This window comes from Anabrus simplex, chromosome 2, assembly GCF_040414725.1.
Source record: "Anabrus simplex isolate iqAnaSimp1 chromosome 2, ASM4041472v1, whole genome shotgun sequence".
Classification (NCBI taxonomy): Eukaryota; Metazoa; Arthropoda; class Insecta; order Orthoptera; family Tettigoniidae; genus Anabrus; species Anabrus simplex.
In genome coordinates, this window is record NC_090266.1 from 592,607,538 (window position 1) to 592,623,243 (window position 15,706).

Consider the following 15,706-nt stretch of genomic DNA (forward strand, 5'->3'; position numbering starts at 1 on the left):
CAATTCCAATATTAAGTCACTGACTAGAAATCAAAATGAGAAACGATGAACAATTATTACGAACTCAAAACAAACAGTGGATTCGACCCGCAATAGCCCACCTTCCCAAAAAGTCTCTTAAAACAATAGTGTATACTGACCTAGCGACAGCTTGCAAAGCACAATCCTGAATCGACGATGCTCGTTGCCTAAAGGGGTCCAAAATCCAGGTCAGTGGTCTCTCACTTGTCGCTCGGAAAGTAAAGAACCATGGTATTACGTACGTAGTGGTACTAACCATAAGTAACGTAGACTTGCGGTGTTCCACTCGTTGGGGCACTTCTCACAGGTAATGTAATACGCATAGGCAACGTAGACGTATGGTGTACCTTATATTACCGCGCCACTCATAGGCAACGCAAACCCACGGTGTTCCTCAAATAGTTGTACTAATCACAGCGACTCGTACTATCCCGTGGACCGGGCGAGTTGGCTGTGTGGTTTGGGGCGCGCAGCTGTGTGCTGCATCCGGGAGTTAGTGGGATCGAGCCCAACTGTCTGCAGCCCCGAAGGTGGTTTTCCGTGGTTTCCCATTTTCACACCAGGCAAATGCGGGGGATATACCTTAATTAAGGCCATGGCCGCCCCTTCCCAATCCTAGGCCTTTCCTATTCCATCGTCGCCATAAGACCTATCTATGTCGGTGCGACGTTAAGCTAATTGTAAAAACAAAATCTATCCCGTGGTGTTCTTCACATAGTGGGTAATAATCACAGGCAACGCAGACCCACGGTGTCACCCATATTGTGGTACTCATCACAGGCAACGCCCATAACGGTGGTGTTTCTCACAATGTTACTTAATAATCACAGGCAACGTAAGCCCATGGTGTTCCGCATATAGTGGTACTATTCACGGGTACAGTAAAACCCATAGTGATTCACCCTCCGTTGCTACTAATTACAAACCTATCGTGTACCGAACATAATGGTACTAACAAGTAATGGTGACTCATGGTGTCCCTCGCGTGAATGTACTAATTACAAGTAGTCTCATAGTTCTGATTCAATCATCCCTTGGTCGTCCCTACTGAGAAGCAGGGGATACCGTGGGTTTATTCTTTGTTTGCGTCCCCCATACAAAGGAGGTTGTGTGCTTGGTCGGCGAGAGCTATTTCATTTCGCTCAATTCCGCCGGCAAGCCGGTTAGAAACCCCCTATCCGCCACCTGGACGTGGGAGTATCACCTCTCCCCGTGCTACGCCAGCGTAGTAGGTTCGTGGCGTGAACAGTCGAGATGTTCTTCTGAAAATGCGGAGCAAACCTCTCTGCGAAACGTAAAGAATTTAACCTTGTTTTCTTCACATGGCAAAAAAAAAAAAAAACTAAAGCTTATTATGTCTAAAATTATGTGCCGTGAAAGCATCAATATCGACTTATTTTTGCTTTCAGCTGAAAGGCGTTTGCACAACCAAACTTTGATGGAAATTTGTCCAGTAGAAAAATAAATTCCTAGGTCATAGTCATGTACAACGAAGCGCAGACCTCTCAACGTGAATTATCGCATACTGCATGATGGTATACGTACAGAGTTCTGTAAAGGAACATTTTGAAAACGTATGGATATACTTCAAAGCAGTCATACAACTTAATGAAACCCCTAACAGTAAGAAAGGCAAAAGCATATCTGGCAATTCAATACCTGCTCAAACTTCACTCGCTTTAGAGCCCGCATCGTACGAAAGTGACCACTATGCTGGTAGGGAGATAAATAATCTTCCAGCTATCCTTAATGTAAAAACCATGCATTAACGTTTTATGAGAAAATAATACGATTTTCCTATCACAAACTTGGGAAGCGAGAAGAGGATTTCTCACATTTTTTCTGGCAGTGTTTCAAGGAAAATTATTCACTTGTTTTAGGCCAGCGTTTGAAGGATGCCTGCATAGCACGTGAGGTGCTCAATTTAAAAATTAAAAGCCCCTTCCTCAACTAGAATGCGAAGCGAGTGACTATCACCCAACTTCTTGCGAATAAGCGAAGATCCAAAGAAAATTACAGATCACTTACGGAAATCACTGCCGAATGTGTGAAGAAGCCATTGTTGGAATATGTATACATTTCATGGTCGACATACCTATAAATAGCTTTTCTGTTCAGGATACCTACTATTTAGGCAACTTAACGTGAATATTTTTGGTGTGGAAAACTTAGCTTCGCGGGAATGATTGTTTTCATCTACCATGAAGAAGAAAGAGGAAAGGGTTCAAATGAAGAGTGTATGATGTTGAATTGGTGCATAGAAATTAAATCGAATAGGAAGTAAAAACCTTATACCTTTTTTTCGGACAACTGTGGGGGCCAAAATAAAACAATGCTTTGGTTAGGATGGTGATGGGACTGTGTGAAAGCAAACGTTCACTGAAATTAAGCTCCGTTTTCCTGTTAGATCTCACTCGTTTATGCCGAAAGACTTCGGCATATTTAGGTGGAGGGTGTGGAAGGAGGAAAGATATTCTATAGTGGATGGTGTAGTTGAACACTCCTAAAAAAGGCTAACAAGTATCCCACTGTTCAGATGAAAGTGTTTGATTTCATCGACTACAGCAACCTACGGCTTATATTCTACAAACAGAAAAACTGCCTGAGCAATTAATTATCCCTATGGTAAAGATTTTCCTAGACACCAAAAAATGGTTTTCGCTATGTCAAAATACTATGAGATTACCTTTTAAGCCGGAACTCCATGCAGTGTTACGTGCAACATGAACATTGCTGGCTTGATAACAGACACTTTTGAATGAGAAACGCTGTACAACCCTCCGAACTCCCTTCCCTTCACATCTCTAATGCCATTAAACAACAAGAAAATGGATGACATCGGGAATACTTTGGTCTATATTTCTCAGGACAGGATGCAGATTTGGAATTCCATCATATCATGGCATATAGCAACGGCATCCCCTACTGATGACGAAGGTAACTGAGGAATTCAACGTTACAAAACGTCAAATATTAATCAGAAAATTATATTTTAAACATTAATTTAATAAATTTAATCCAAAATATCATATCAAAACCCAATTTCATGCGTAAAGGAAACATGTCTATAACTGAAAAACTCTTCCTGCCTTTCCCATTATATCATAAGAGGCTCTTAACTCATAACCGTAATGCTCTAAGGGTACAATGTCAAGCAAGTATACCTACATTAAGAAGTGGAACATACATGTAAGGAGAAAAACTGTCTAAAATTGGTTTTATCCCACTTTTTGGTCTCCCCTGTAAAATTAGGAAAAGTGCACACGTTGCATTTCTGAAGAACGTTTTTAATGTGGAGTCAACTTGGTTGTCAACTTTGACTAAGTTTCGATCTGCAGGATATCGAAGATCAGTTACAACAGCTGTGAGACAACGCGCCTTCGAGGAGGATTCAGCGGCTCTAAGACTCCTCCTAAAACAGAATCAGTCTATACATCTAATCGGATGGGATACCACTAGGGTTGGGACAAATGTCATTGCAACAAGTTTCTTCCGTGTTGATACCGGCCGGGTTGGAAAATTGAACATATACAGATGAAAGGACGAGCTGGGAGCTACTTGTGTGGGCACTGAAGAACATGCAAACACTGTGCCTCGCATATTTATTACGATAGTATACAAGACCAATACTGATTTCATGGTGCAAAATAATTACATCAAGCACACCCCCTACATTACAGCACAGCACACTTGCAGTTGACATGACAAAACTGGGATCTAAGGCCCTCAAAGTAGTTCCCTGCAACGTTCACCACACGCTGCCAATGATGTGGGAGGCACAGAAATAACATATGCGTCACCATTTGCCGAACCCTATATGAATCGGGTCATATCTTGTCGCACAGCATTGGCAATGCCCTCTCGTGTCTCAAAGCGCCTACGACGCAGTGGTACCGTTACCTTTGGTATGAGATGAAAGTCATAGGGCGAAAGGTCAGGAGAGTACGATGAATTCTCCAATTCCTCCTATCCCCAGTGTTGCATTTGCCGCCGTACACACCCTGCTTTATGTCGTTTTGCGTTGTCTTGCTATAGGATTGTACTGTCTACAAGATCCGGACGATTCTCCCGAACGCCTCGTAGTACCTGTCGCGCCAGGTACTCTGAGTAGTGCTCTGCACTCACTGTTCTGCCGTGTGGAACGAAGTGGCACGCAATGACACCCCTGACGTCATACACGACGATCATCATCAATTTTACGGGGGAAGGATTCTGACCCACCTTCTGCCGCCTTGGTGATCCAGCATGTCACCACTCCGCGGACTGTCGTTAAGTTCCGGGTCGTATGCCCTGGCTCAGAATGCATCGATGGCAATTATTCATGACAGGAAGTTGTCACCGTCCTGTTGCCAGCGTGTTAGGTGGTCGTAGCATGTTGAAAATCGTATCCAACGTTGAACTTCAATCAGTGCATGCGGTACCCAACGCGATGCAATTTTGTGCAAACTTGCAGTTCTGTCCGCAATATCCTGTGGATGGTGCATTTCTCGATGCCAGTTGCCGTCTCTAACTCCAGCAGCGTCCATCGTCTGAGGTCCTCCAGGAACTGTTCGATGACGGCACGTGCCACGTCGCTCCGCACACTGACAGGTCGTCCCGAGCGTTGTTGATTTAGCGGTTGCCACACGTCCTTGCTGAAACTTATCTACCCACCATGCTACTGTACGGTATGGGAGGGTATTGTTCCCAAGGGCCTTCGCCGATCTACTGTGACATTCTCTCGCATTTCTGCCTCGAAGAACGGCTATTTTGATGTATGCGTATTTCTCAACACGGGTTACTTCCATCTCGCACGACGCTCTCATACAACCGATATAACAGCGCTCTCTGTGCTACTAACAGCAATCACAGAGCCATTTCGTGTCGTGATAACGAACTAAACCTGCATAGCTTCCACGCGACAAATGGCAGTTTGTGGTCAGTTCGCACATCTGCAAGAAATAAATTGCTTCCTATGATTTTGCCCCAAACTTTGTTTATCCTACTGCCCATAGTGTCAACTTCGTCCATTTGTAACACTGAAATACATCATCTTTCATCATGTGAAGTTTCGTTTCATTATCCTCCGCATTTTCTAGGTGCTTTACTTCTTTGTCAGTGAACGTATTTCATGTACTAAAAATGTAGGATATTCATTTTAATGAAAGCTTGTAAGTTCTTGAGAATAAAAGCATTTGTAAGCAATAATAATAATAATAATAATAATAATAATAATAATAATAATAATAATAATAATAATAATAATAAGGATCTTTTACTCGGTTTTCATTGACCCCAATGTAGTTGAATTTCGTATCATAGGAGTTCTTTAATGTGTTGGAAGCCAACGTTACGGAGATTCCGCATTAATATGACACGTATGCCACCGACCTCCATCAACATCGAGCCCACTACCTTACGAATTTAAGGCCATAGGCTAACTGATTGGGCCAATGAGGCTAGAGTATATTCATATTATTCGTTTTTATTTTTTGTTTATTGCTGTTCGCTATGGTTCATGGTGTGGGTTACTTTAGTCACGTCGTAGTTTGTGAACCATGGGCAAGTAAGTGGCCTAGTAAGTGGTCCTGAGAGTCGGGATACCAGTTGCTATAGATTGGGAGTGGTCAGCTCGGACATATTCTGAGTCATGGCCCTCCTTCTGCTCAGGCGGCTAGGACTATACAATTCACCGGGGGTCCATAACCCGTTAGAGGAGAATCCTCACTTGGACTATGTGCAAGTAGGGTAGCATCCTGATTCATGAACTTACCGAGCTCAGAACATTTTAAGCAAGCCATAAACGGAGTCCCACTCCCATTTGACAGGCGAGGGACGCCTTGGAAACAACTTGGCGAACCAAATGGAATTCGATGGGGAGCTATCAATATTAATGGGGCTTATTGAAGAAAGGAAGTATAACTGGCTGAGTCAGCAAAGAGGATGCATTTGGATGTGCTATGAGTGACATTCGGGTAAGGAGGGATAACGAGGAAGAGATAGGAGATTATAAAGTGTACTTGACGGGTGTTAGAAAGGGAAAGGCAGAGTCTGGGGTAGGGCTCTATATCAGGAATAACATTGCACGCAACATAGTTTTTGTTAGGCACGTAAATGAGCGAATGATGTGGGTAGATTTGTCAGTTGGAGGAATTAGGACTAGAATTGTCTCCGTGTATTCACAATGTGAGGGTGCAGATGAGGATCAATTTGACAAGTTTTATGAAGCATTGAATGACGTCGTGGTCAGGGTCAACAGCAAGGATACAATAGTGCTAATGGGCGATTTCAATGCAAGAGTTGGGAATAGAACTGAAGGATGCGAAAGGGTGATTGGTAAATGTGCGGAAGATATGGAAGCTAATGGGAATGGGAAACGTTTGCTGGACTTCTGTGCTAGTATGGGTTTAGCAGTTACGAATACATTCTTCAACCATAAGGCTATTCACCGCTACACATGGGAGGCTGGAGGTACCAGATGCACAATAGACTATATCTTAACCGCCTTCCAATTCAGGAAATCTGTTAGGAATGTGCGAGTTTTCCGGGGATTTTTCGATGATACCGACCACTATCTGATCTGTAGTGAACTAAGTATCTCTAGGCCTAGGGTAGAGAAAGTGAAATCTGTCTGAAAACGAATAAGGGTAGAAAATCTCCAGGACGAGGAAATTAGACAGAAGTACATGGATATTATTAGTGAGAAATTTCGAACAGTGGACAGTAAGCAGGTTCAGGATATAGAAAGTGAATGGTTGGCATACAGGGATGCGGTAGTAGAATCAGCAAGGGAATGCCTGGGAACAACTGTGTGTAAAGATGGGAAAAGGCGAACATGTTGGTGGAATGATGAAGTGAGAGCAGTTTGTAAGCGTAAAAAGAAGGCTTATCAGAAATGGCACCAAACAAGGGCCGAGGCAGACAGGGATTTGTACGTAGATGAAAGAAACAGAGCGAAACAAGTAGTTGTTGAATCCAAAAAGAAGTCGTGGGAAGATTTTAGTAATAACCTGGAAAGGCTAGGTCAAGCAGCAGGGAAACCTTTCTGGACAGTAATAAAGAATCTTAGAAAGGGAGGGAAGAAGGAAATAACGGTGTTTTGAGTAATTCAGGTGAACTCATAATAGATCCCAGGGAATCACTGGAGAGGTGGAGGGAATATTTTGAACATCTTCTCAATGTAAAAGGAAATCATCCTGGTGGTGTTGCGAACAACCAAGCTCATGGGGAGGAGGAAAATGATGTTGGTGAAATTACGCTTGAGGAAGTGGAAAGGATGGTAAATAAACTCCATTGACATAAAGCAGCAGGATTAGATGAAATCAGACCTGAAATGGTGAAGTATAGTGGGAAGGCAGGGATGAAATGGCTTCACAGAGTAGTAAAATTAGCATGGAGTGTTGGTAAGGTACCTTCAAATTGGACAAAAGCCGTAATTGCACCTATCTATAAGCAAGGGAGCAGGAAGGATTGCAACAACTATCGAGGTACCTCATTGATTAGTATACCAGTCAAAGTATTCACTGGCATCTTGGAAGGTAGGGTGCGATCAGTCGTTGAGAGGAAGTTGTATGAAAACCAGTGTGGTTTCAGACCACAGAGATGCTGTCAGCATCTGATTTTCAGTATGCGCCAGGTAATTGTAAAACGCTATGAGAGGAATAGGCAGTTGTGTTTATGTTTCGTAGATCTAGAGAAAGCATATGACAGGGTACCGAGGGAAAAGATATTCGCTATACTGGGGGACTATGGAATTAAAGGTAGATTATTAAAATCAATCAAAGGCATTTATGTTGACAATTGGGATTCAGTGAGAATTGATGGTAGAATGAGTTCTTGGTTCAGGGTACTTACAGGGGTTAGACAAGGCTGCAATCTTTCACCTTTGCTGTTCGTAGTTGACATGGATCATCTGCTGAAAGGTATAAAATGGCAGGTAGGGATTTATTTAGGTGGAAATGTAGTAAGCAGTTTGGCCTATGCTGACGACTTCGTATTAATGGCAGACTGTGCCGAATGACTGCAGTCTAATATCTTGGAACTTGAAAATAGGTGCAATGAGTATGGTATGAAAATTAGCCTCTCGAAGACTAAATTGATGTCAGTAGGTAAGAAATTCAATAGAATTGAATGTCAGATTGGTGATACAAACCTAGAACAGGTCGATAATTTCAAGTATTTAGGTTGTGTGTTCTCCCAGGATGGTAATATAATAAGTGAGATTGAGTCAAGTGTAGTAAAGCTAATGCCGTGAGCTCGCAGTTGCGATCAGCAGTATTCTGCAAGAAGGAAGTCAGCTCCCAGACGAAACTATCTTTACATCGGTCTGTTTTCAGGCCAACTTTGCTTTACGGGAGCGAAAGCTGGGTGGACTCAGGATCTTATTCATACGTTAGAAGTAACAGACATGTAAGTATCAAGAATGATTGCTGGTACAAATAGGTGGGAACAATGGCAGGAGGGTACCCGTAATGAGGAGATAAAGGCGAATTTAGGAATGATCTCGATGGATGAAGCTGTACGCATAAACCGTCTTCGGTTGTGGGGTCATGTGAGGAGAATGGAGTAGGATAGGTTACCTAGGAGAATAATGGACTCTGCGATGGAGGGTAAGAGAAGTAGAGGGAGACCAAGACGACGATGGTTAGACTCGGTTTCTAACGATTTAAATATAAGAGTTATAGAACTAAATGTGGCCACAACACTAGTTGCAAATCGAGGATTGTTGCGACGTTTAGTAAATTCACAGAGGCTTGCGGACTGAACGCTGAAAGGCATAACAGTCTTTAATGATAATGTATGTATGTATGTATGTATGTATGTATGTATGTATGTATGTATGTATGTATGTATGTATGTATGTATGTATGTATGTATGTATGTATGTATGTATGTATGTATGTATGTATGTATGTATGTATGTATGTATGTATGTATGTATGTATGCTGTTGGCGTCATGTCGCACCGACTCTCAGGACCTACAGCGGCGGTGGGTGGGAATGTGGCTAGGAATGGGAAGTAAGCGACCGTGGACTTGATACACGTAACTCCTCCATTTGCTTGGTGTGAAAATGTAAAACCACAGAATGACATCTTTGGGGCTGCGTAGCCAACGCGCTGGGTATTCATATTTAAGTCCATGTGATATATTGCATATACCTGCAAAGTTAAAGCACTTTTTGTCCATTAGATATTTTGTTATACTCTATTACGTCGTCGGAGATAGAACTTAATAGAAAGATAGGTACGGAACGTCTTTTAAAGATTACGATTGCTACCTTATTTTCTCTACTTTAGAACAAGACGATCTGAGAACAAAAGAAAGAAGCAATTTTTACGACCAATTGAAAGGTTCCCTTGAATGAGTGCCGGGAGTTAACCTAATAGTGTTGACCTATCCTGACGTATGTTACATGCTTGTCATTTTAATCTAATAGAGATTCTTGCCAAAACAAGACATTCCCTTCCAACTTTTATAGTTCAGTTTGGTAAATCTTCTTGACTAGCTATTTGGATGAAGACTCCGTGTTTACTCAGAGAAATACATGGCTTCACATTCACTCCTCCACGAGACTCATGAAAGAACTTCAGTCTTTCAGTATAGTTCCAAGTCAGACTTTTATTTTATACAACTTCCGGACTTCTTGCCATTTTATAAAGATTAAATCGATGGAGAGAAGATTCAGTTCTATTCCATTTCACCAACAGCGTGCAGTAAACAATTATTGCCTCTCAAGTTCATCTCTATACACTTTCATATGAACGTCATATTCGTGGTATTCCTGTTTCATTTATTTATTTATTTATTTATTTATTTATTTATTTATTTATTTATGCCTTTATCACTGGCCAGGTTAAGTCCCAAGGCCATCTCTTACACTTAAACACTTGATGAAGTGTATTACATTTGCTATACTGTTATGTGAGTATTAAGGTAACTTAGGGAGATCCCGACATGAGGGAGAACTCGACACTTTTAAGCTTAGCGCCACTGGTGACCACAGTACTCTACAGGTCGAACTAGTAACTACATGTATTGGAGCCGTAGGGTGTTGTGCTCATTGTGATCCTGGTAGCAGACGATTATCACTATAAATACAAGACATCTGAATAGTTGAAGGTGAGTATGTAAGTGATATGTGATGGAAAAGTAACGTACTATAAGATAATGAGTAGGTTGTATAACGAAATACGTAGATATGCGATATTTTTAAGACAATGTTTGAGGTTAGGCGCACAAAGCACGTTTTGGAGAAGCGGCCATGTCATTTCCAAATCGCCAATCATTCAGCGTGGTAAGTGCTGCCACCTCTTGCCAGCCAATGTAACTCGGGAAGATGTCGACATGACAAGCGTGGGAGATCCCGACACTCCCGGGAAAAGGGATCACTAAAGATAATTTTGGAGACCTTCTAAAGATGGCTTGGGACAAATCGGCAACAGCAGGAAATTTTACCGGCGGATTTAGGAAATGTGGCATTTATCCGTACAATCCCGATATCCTCCAAGAAGACATTTTTGAATACGACCTTGTGCAAGACGAAAATGGTTCAAATCACGTACATGTTGGAGAAGATATTGCTGTAGAAGCTAAGGCCAGCAGTCCTACATTATCACAGGAACATGAAGCCTCACCTGCATTTACACCTCTGAGTTGCTCAGTGCAGGAGTTATCTCCTGTTCCGATATTAAGACTCCTATCTGGAGAAGGAAGTGTAAGAGGAGTGCAAGAATCCGCCATGGTGACTTCTCAGGATTAGTTCCTCAAGCAGTCGTAATTGCTCGGAGAATTACTGCGCAGTATGTGATGGCTATTCTATGACGACAACCGAAATGAGGCATGGGTCCAGTGTAGTGGGGAATGCAGGAAATGGTTCCACGAGATGTGTGTGGAAAATGGAAACGACGAACAGTTTATATGTGCCCACTATGTACAATAGTTGTGTAACACTTCCGAGGTCCTACCTAGTGTCAGGTTCTCCCTAAGTGCGGGAGAAGTGGACATTTTTGCATCGTTTATTTATTTTCTAATTTACAATGATATGAAGTGTTATTTTTTGCCATAAATAATAGAAAACATACACTAACTGTGTACAAATTCACCAGGTAAAAATTGAACTATTTTGCAAATAAAGCATGATCAAAATTACAGGTTTTTGCTTAGCGTGTCGAGATATCCCTAAATGACCTTAATAAAATGTCATGCCTTTTCTGGCGAGATGTAGTGTTTACAGTGCACAATGTTTTCTGGTACGGGCTAGAATAAATGTGTTACCTTCACTGACCTGTCTCAGTCTCATCCTTGGCTTTGACAAAATGAAGGTGACCGAGGTATGAGCGACACTAGTAATACCATTCCTTATGCAGCCAGTCCCTGTTATGAATGGTGCGAAAATATCGCTCATAGGATCAGTTGGTGCATGCATTTCAGTGGGCTTGGCAGACTGATATGTAATAGCAACTTCTGGCTCGGTGAAGAAAGCAACGGGGAAACTACCTCATTCCTCATTTCCCTAGTATGCATCTTCAGTGACGTCTAGGCTATATATGACAGCTGTTGGCGTAACTGTGGAGGATCAAACCAGCCTTCGAGCTGAAATACACAACATACATACATACATAAAAAGTAGGCCAGAAGTTAATTTTCATGGCTTTTGCAATAATGAAAATAAGCAACAAAACTATTTTTATATTTTAGGACTCAGTGGCTCAGATGGTAGACCGCTAGCTTGATGAGCCAAATGTGGCAGGTACATCCCCGGTTCGGTCTGGTGGTGTTCACATATGTCACCCTCATATGAATAGATTTACTGGCCCGGGGAACAACTCTCTGGGAGAAAATTCCGGGACCTCGTGTCCCTATAAACCATAAAAATAGTTAGTGGAACGAAATACTTTCATTAATACCGTTATTTTATTATTCTACTCTCAGTAGAATTTTGGTCCTATGTAAAAATATTTAACCAAGGTAAACCGGAATGGGCGATTTGGGCGAATTCTTACTGTTAACATTGCACTACAGTGACAACCAAGGAGCAAATTACCTCTACACCTTTACGATATTTACGGGGTCTGACAACAATTTGTTGTAAGACAATAAATATTCCACAAATTCATGTTGTTTGAAGTTAATTCTGGGGTTGGTGGTTTGGGTTCCTGTAGTAAGGTCCTAGTTCTTTAAACATGGGAGACGGCTGAATGGTCAAGTATGTGGTCCTCAGCGTCGAGGTATCAGTTACTATTAAAGAGACGAGCATCCCAGACATAGGCTGAATCATAGCCCTCCTGGTGTTCAGATCGCAAGAACTGCTCAATCCAACGGCAGTCCCTAAATTTTTAAAGTAAAAACTTATCAGTGGTACTATATATTGAACCCATGACCTTCCACCAAGGGTTCAGTAAATACCGTGTTATTCAGCCGCCCCTTCCAATGTAGTTTCATGCAACCCAAAATATTATTTCTGTGTTGAAAGCATGTGCCCTGCCGGTACGCTTAGAAAACACAACCGGATATATTTATGTTTACCGCCTCACCATGTTAGAACGCCATCATATTACACTCGTATTAAACACTGGAAGGCATGCTTGTGCCTTCTACATCATATGAATCCGACACGCCAGCGAAACACTAAATTGATATTGTAACCGCAGTAAACCTAATACATGGTGTAAGCTGCACACTGTGCCGAACGGAACTGTAGCGCAGTTGGTAAAGGTGCGGCGGAGAGAGCTTACGTGGGAGGTAGGAGATTCAAGTCCAGAGTGAAGTTTCCGTACTTTTCAAATGTTTGTTTAATGCCTACCCGTTTTCATGCAAGTTGTGTATGAATGAATGTGTTTGTGGCCCAAAAAGGGCGATTAGTTAGCAGGCCAGACGAATCATTATTCCTTTCTTAATCTGCTTATCGTCCAGGGTTGGTTTTTCCCTCGGACTCAGCAAGAGATCCCACCTCTACCACCTTAAGGGCAGTGCACTGGAGTGTGAGACATTGGGTCGGGAGATGAAACTGAGGAGCATGACCAGTACCACGCCCAGGCGGCCTCGCTTGCTATGCTGATGAGGGGCCATGGTGGGGGATGGGAAGATTGGAAAGGATAGGCGAGGAAGAGGGAAGGAAGCGGCCGTGGCCTTGAGTTAGGTACCATCCCAGAATTTGCTTGGAGGAGAATTGGGGAAACCACGGAAAACCACTTCTAGGAAGGCTGAGGTGGGAATCGAACCCACCTCTACTCAGTTGACCTCCCGAGACTGAGTGGACCCCGTTCCAGCCCTCGTACCACTTTTCAAATTTCGTGGCAGAGCCGGGAATCGAACACGGGCCTCTGGGGGTGGCAGCTAATCACATTAAGCACTACACCACAGAGGCGGACCACCTTGTTTTCTAATTCAGCAAAAGCCCAAAAGCTTATTATGATGTATATTATGTTGTTGATTGTGTCATCAGTGCACAGACTTCTGATATGGAGCACTCTATGCTATTTTATCTTGTACTAAACTTTTAATTTCTAAAGAACTACAGTATCCTAAATCTAGTCTAATTTGTTTGTAATAATCATACGTAGACACACACACACACCAGCACCACCATCACTAAAAAACAACTCTACTGCTCAAATTTCGCCAAATCACTCTCCTCTCACTAACACTGATTCAGTAACTCGTTATCTCGTCATTTGTGATGCGAACTACCCACATCGCTTTCCTCGGTTTGCTACATTCTATTCTTTCAAATCAGCCGGAAAAAATCAAGCTCCTGAGAAAAGGTATGTCTCTTACTAGCAAGATACCCGTGCTTCGCTACGGTATTATACTGATATTTATTACTGGATGCTTCACGTTTTATATATGATCCGCCGAAATTCGCGATCTGACTCGTTTTCTGAGAGAATCCGCCAAAATTTGCGATCTGACTCGTTTTCTGAGAGATTACGACAATGTTCCTCCAATTTTTAATCTTTCATTCCAGCAATCGATTTCGTACGTCACGGGCTACGTCCAGGCATTCCACCCGGTCAGTTGGATCCCTAAATCATTGCCATCTTTTCATATAAGCATTTTTAATATGGATCAAATCCATGAGGAGATCCAGCGTGGTGTCGTCTTGGGTGCCTTGGTGGTACTGAACCTGCGGCCGGACTGCATTCGTAGTCATTACCCGGGCAGGACACATTTCCAGCGCGGTCCGCACATTTTGACGACGGTCCAAGACATTATTATTATTATTATTATTATTATTATTATTATTATTATTATTATTGTTCTGGACCCCTCAGCAAGATGCAAGACGGCTACCTGGTGGTAAATTATGTCTGCTGCCATTGTCATTGCTGAAAATGTGACCAGCACAATTGTCGCGGTTCGGCAAGTGCGCGGGATTTCTGGCGATACGAATGACATACTTCCGTGCATTACTCACCTTACTATGAAGGTGAACAATTGCACGGTCAGTCTCATTCCTATCTTTTATTTCAAATGTGTTTAAATGTTTATTTATGTGCCAGGAGAATCTACTGTAATCTAAGAATCTTGAAAACGAACCCAGGAAAGATAAAAAATGATCGGTTTATGATCAGAATAAGTACATTGAAAATCCACAGCCTGTTTCCAGTCATTCGACCGGGGCAGGAATGGAATGGATAAAGCCGCCATCTAGCGGCTAGGATAGGAATTGTGCCGCGCTGTCGATGCCTGTCGCACTCCTCTGGGGCAACGATTAATGAATGACAAATGAAATGAAATGATATTGGAGAGTGTTGCTGGAATGAATGATGACAGGGAAACCGGAGTACCCGGAGAAATACCTGTCCCGCCTCTGCTTTGTCCAACACAAATCTCACATGGAGTGACCGGGATTTGAACCACGGAACCCAGCGGTGAGAGCCGGCGCGCTGCCGCGTGAGCCACGGAGGCTCCTTATAAGTACATTATGAACGGTAAAATCAATTGGTCTCACCTCTTATTTTAACCCCACCGCCGTTAAGTTGATTTACCCCCACCCTCAAAAGGAGGCGCGTTTCTTTTTATTTAAAGGAGATTCCAAATGCCAATGTTCACGTCTGTTACTTTCAGTTTTGAGATATATGTATCCCTATAAATATAATTACCTTTTTTTCACTTCCTTTCACACTACCCCCCTTAAGTGAATTTTCTGGCAAAAATACTTGTTTCCTTGATAGTAAATGATATTCTAAATACCAATTATCACGACTGTAACATCTTCAGTGTTTGAGATATGTGTCCTCATGAAAGGAGTTTTACTCCTTTTCACTCACCCCCCCCCCCCCTCCGGCACAAAATCGCGTTTTACCGAGCTCGATATCAGCATTCGCTTAAGTGCGGTCAGTATCCAGTATTCGGGAGATAGTGGGTTCGAACTCCACAGTCGGCAGTGCTGAAGATGTTTCCCCACTTTCGCACCAAGCAAATGCTGGGGCTTTACCTTAATTACGGCCACGGCCGCTTCCATCCCAGTCCTAGCCCTTTCCTGTCCCATCGTCGCCATAAGACATATCTGTGTCGGTGCGACTTAAAGCCGATAGCAAAAAAAACCGCGTTTTTCTTTAAAGGAGATACGAATACCAATTTTCACCTCTGTAACAATTTTAGTTTTTATTAGATGTAAGTATCCTCATACAATTAATTCAATTCATTTTTCAATTCTTTCACCTCCCCCCACCCGCCCTTCATTGGATTTTCCCAGAATA